The 4,487-nt window shown below is 33.8% G+C and overlaps 1 non-coding gene across 1 annotated transcript; it reads left to right on the plus strand.

The window, feature by feature from the left end:
• Nucleotides 1-1,502: 1,502 nt before the first annotated feature.
• On the plus strand, nucleotides 1,503-1,609 carry LOC123238339. The gene has a single exon (XR_006505539.1). It is a non-coding gene; the product is annotated as a U6 spliceosomal RNA (small nuclear RNA).
• The last annotated feature ends 2,878 nt before the right edge of the window (nucleotides 1,610-4,487 follow it).

The raw sequence follows: 4,487 nt of genomic DNA on the forward strand, positions 1-4,487 counted from the left end.
AGCAGAGACCACACACTGCACCAAAAGATTCAGAGTGAATTTTGAGACATGGCGAATTTGAACTTTGGAGGGTTGAATGTATTTATTTTGAATGGAAACTTTATGCCAGAAAGGGGACTGCCCCCTAAATGGCTTTTGCCAATGCACCGAACATTGGTTTTGTTCTTTCTCCCTTTTATTTCCTTTTATCTCTGAATTATTGTAAACTTTAATTTGATTGTTTTTATGATCCATTGGGGATACCTGTCTCCCAAAGGATCACAGGGGGGAATGTAAAGTTGAAAAAGACCTTGTACCCCTTTAAACTACATTACCCAAACTCCCTTTCACCATACCCATAATTCCTTAAGCCATTTTCTATTGGTTGTGGTTTTCACAGGCTGTTTTGATATGGTTGTTGTGGGTGTGGTGATGGGGCTTTTTGGAGAGGAAGCAGTGTGGTAAGGGTGAGTTGGTACTCTTTCCCTGCGCTTTTAATAAAAATCCTTATAAATATCATACTTTGGAGGCATTGAAAATTAATTTTAAAACCTACAGTGCCAAGCTGCTTGACCTTGGTTAGACATTCATCAACATCACAATCTACCTTAGTTTAGTTATCTTGATATAGAAGAAGAATATTTATAGGGTTAAAGAGAAGATCAGCCATTCAGTTTACCTATCCCCCTTTGGGGAGAGGGGTTGCTTGGACATGACTGTTTGAGGGTTTCCCTGACCTTATCTATTCTTATTCATCTCCCTTCCTTCCCATTCCCACCTATCATTAAACCTTTTATCAATTGGGAGCAGTGCCTAGCGATATATTTTGGGACATACTCACAACCTCCTCAAGACCAGTTCTTCCTACTTTGTAGCCCTGAAGTAAATCCTAACCTCTGTGCCTGTGAGCTTCTAAGACATCAAGCTTCTTCAATACAATCTTATGGGGAAATAATTTAGAGATAGTTATTATCTTTAGGAGTTTAGTCTTTCTTAACCTACTGTCTGGGCCCAGAAGATATCTAGTCAGATTGTCCACCATACTCATACTGACTTTCTAACTACCTAGTGAGAGGGGGTAAGTGAAGGAGCACTTTGACAGGATCCTGTCCCTCCCTTTCTGCCAAGCCTGTGGGTGTTTGTGTCCCTCCATAGACCAAAGGATTAGAGAGACTTGATTGCTACAGACCCCTTTCATTTTACAGCTTCCCAAATACAACAATAAAGATAATGACTTTTTGTTACTATTTTTCAGTTCATTCTCTAAAGGTAAACATTCATAAGTTATTTTTCAAGTTTTCTTGCAAGATACTACTCTGTACATTCTTAATTATTTCACTTTCTTTCCAAAAATTTTTAAAAAAATTATTTATGTATTTCTTTATAATATTTTCCATGGTCACATGATTCATGTTCTTTCCCTTCTCTTCTCCCTCCCCCCTCCTAGAGCCAACAATCAATTCTATAGAGCATAGGTAGTTTATCAGAAAAATATTTATGTTTCTTTTTAAAATGTCCTAACAGTGTTCTCTTTGGTAGCACATATACTAAAATTGGAGTAATACAGAAAAGATTAGCTTGGCTCCTGCGCAAAGATGACATGGAAATTCATGAAGCATTCCATATTTATTTTTAATCTTTGATAAACCCAAAGAATCCAGCTGTTGGGACAAAAATCCACTATTTGACAAAAACTGCTGGGAAAATTGGAAAACAATATGGGAGAGATTTTGCCTAGATCAACATCTTATACCCTATACCAAGATAAACTCAGAATGGATGAATGACTTGAATATAAAGAAGGAAACTATAGGTAAACTGGATGTGCACAGAAAAGTATACTTATCAGATCTATGGGAAAGGGAAATATTTTAAAACCAAGCAAGAGTTAAAAAAATCACAAAATGTAAAATAAATAATTTTGACTACATTAAACTAAAAAGTTTTCGTATAGACAAAAAACCCATGTAACAAAAATTAGAAGGAAAACAACAAATTGGGGCAAAAATCTTTATAACAAAAGACACAGATAAAGGTGTAATCACTCAAATATACAAAGAGCTAAATCAATTGTACAAAAAATCAAGCCATCTCCCAATTGATAAATGGGCAAGGGACATGAATAGGCAATTCTCAGATAAAGAAATCAAAACTATCAATAAGCACATGAGAAAGTGTTCTAAATCTCTAATAATTAGATAAATGCAAATCAAAACAACTCTGAGGTATCACCTCACACCTAGAAGATTAGCTAAAATGATAACAAGGGAGAGGAATGAATGTTGGAGGGGATGTGGCAAAATTGGGACATTAATGCATTGCTAGTGGAATTAGATCTTGATCAATGATACATGTAAAACCCAGTGGAATTGTACTTCTGCTAAGGGGGGTTAGTGGATCTTGGGGAAGAGGGAAAGAACATGAAATATGTAACTAGGAGAACATATTCAAAATAAAAAAAAAAATAAAAAGTCCTAATAGCTAATAGCTTATTGTTCTAGAGGACTTCTAGTAATCTAGCTCTCCTGAAATGTGTAAAACAGTAACCATTCTGCAGTCTTATAGAATTGGGTAGGATACTAAATTGTCAAGTGACTTGGCCAAGGTCACACAGTTATTATATGTTAGAGGTGTTAATCCTTGAATCAAGATCTTTCTCTCTTTGAAGCCAGCTTTTAATGCACTATTCCATGGTGTCTTTTCACTATAAAATATGTTCTAATATATTGAAGTTATTCAATGAAGTTAAAAGCAAGCGTAACTACTAGACTTGTGCTACTCTAATCAAGAATACTGCTAGTGATTTTTTATAGACATGAGTTGTGAGAAATTAAGTTTTCTTAACTTATCAAACTTTTCTAGTGATATATATATAAATAGTGTATTATGTCTTAGTAAGTTTTTATTCTAGTATTGCTTATAAAACAGGAGGAAGAGATGACAATTGCTAAATATTTGTTATGGCTACACAAAATGACCGAAAAATCAATTTCATTTCCAATCCACACCCCATTATGATGCAAAATAAATTCTGTCAAGCCATTTTATCAAGATTCCTAATTAATGTCTTTGCACTTTTTTCATATATACTGTATAAAATCATTATCTTAAAATGAACTATTTCTGAAGTATATTGATACATTTCCTAGATTTTGATCATTGTTTCATTTTTTGAAGTTTTTCTTGTTGATCTTTATAGTCTCTCTTCTGTTCATATTCCACACTATGAGCTCAGTCTTAATTTTCTTCGAAGAAGTTTTGGACATCTTTCTTTTTGAATTTCTTCTCTATCCTCCCCCAACAAGTCCACTGTTTCAATATTACTACTAGAAAGTATAGGGCTAAAAGACAGCTTTGTGTGATCAAAGATGTATCTTTTCAAAATATTCCTTAGAGGAACTATGAAAATTACTCCTAGTGCCCTCAATTAAAAAAACGAATTGTGATTCAATGCTGCAGGGAACATATTTTAGGGCATCATTGTTGCTGTTTACTCATTTCATTTGTATCTGACTTTGTGACCACATTTAGGGTATTTTTGGCAAAGGTACTAGAGTAGCTTGCAATTTCTTTTTCCAGCAACTTTTACAAGTGAAGAAGTGAAGGCAAATCAGATTAAATGACTTCCCCTGCTTTGATAGAGAACATGTCCTAAAGTCTGAGCAGAGATTTGAATTCAGGAAGACAAGACTGCTCCTTTGGGGAATATTCTCTATTAAAGCAGATCAGCTCTTGCTCTTTAACATACAGGATTGTGTGGGAAATAGAAAGGTTAGGTACCTTTCACTATATATATATATCTGAGGTGGAATTGGACCCAAGACTTCTTGACATTGAGATTCTTTTCTATTGGCTATACTGATTCTTTATGGCATCATGTAAGAAAAAATAATGAAACCTAACTTTTGATTCTTCTACACCAATGAACATTTATCTTCTTGTTTTTACCTGTCCATAATATTTGATATTACTTCCTATAATTATGTTCCATTTAAGTATATTTTTCATGTTCTAGGATTCCTGTTGAGTTGATACAATGAAATGAGATAGAAATTGGGAGGAAAATATTCCTAAAATCTCTTAAAAGCTCACATCCTGATATTCATCATGACTTTTGTTATTACCAATATAGCAAAGCATAATCTTGGCTAAAAGCAAGATTTTTACTTTACATTCATAACATTAGGAAGACCTGTCATGCAAAAAGCTAAAGGCATGTGTGAATTATTGTTGTTTTATTCTGATAAGCAAGAAAGATTATGAGAGAAAAGTCCCCTACCCCCTTATATGAAGATTAGATTTTAATGTTAGCAGTAGTTTTTAGATAATCATAATTGTAATTCTACGATAATTTAATAATGTTAGCATAAGTGATGATCTTAGTAGGCCTTTTGTGATTCTTTTAGTATAAGTTTTAAAGTAAGATAACTGCTTGAATATAGTTAATCATTGTTAGCATAGGCCTCAGTTTTACCCTTAACCTTCAAAATTGCTATATCATGCACCCT

This window comes from Gracilinanus agilis, chromosome 2 (genome assembly GCF_016433145.1).
Source record: "Gracilinanus agilis isolate LMUSP501 chromosome 2, AgileGrace, whole genome shotgun sequence".
Classification (NCBI taxonomy): domain Eukaryota; kingdom Metazoa; phylum Chordata; class Mammalia; order Didelphimorphia; family Didelphidae; genus Gracilinanus; species Gracilinanus agilis.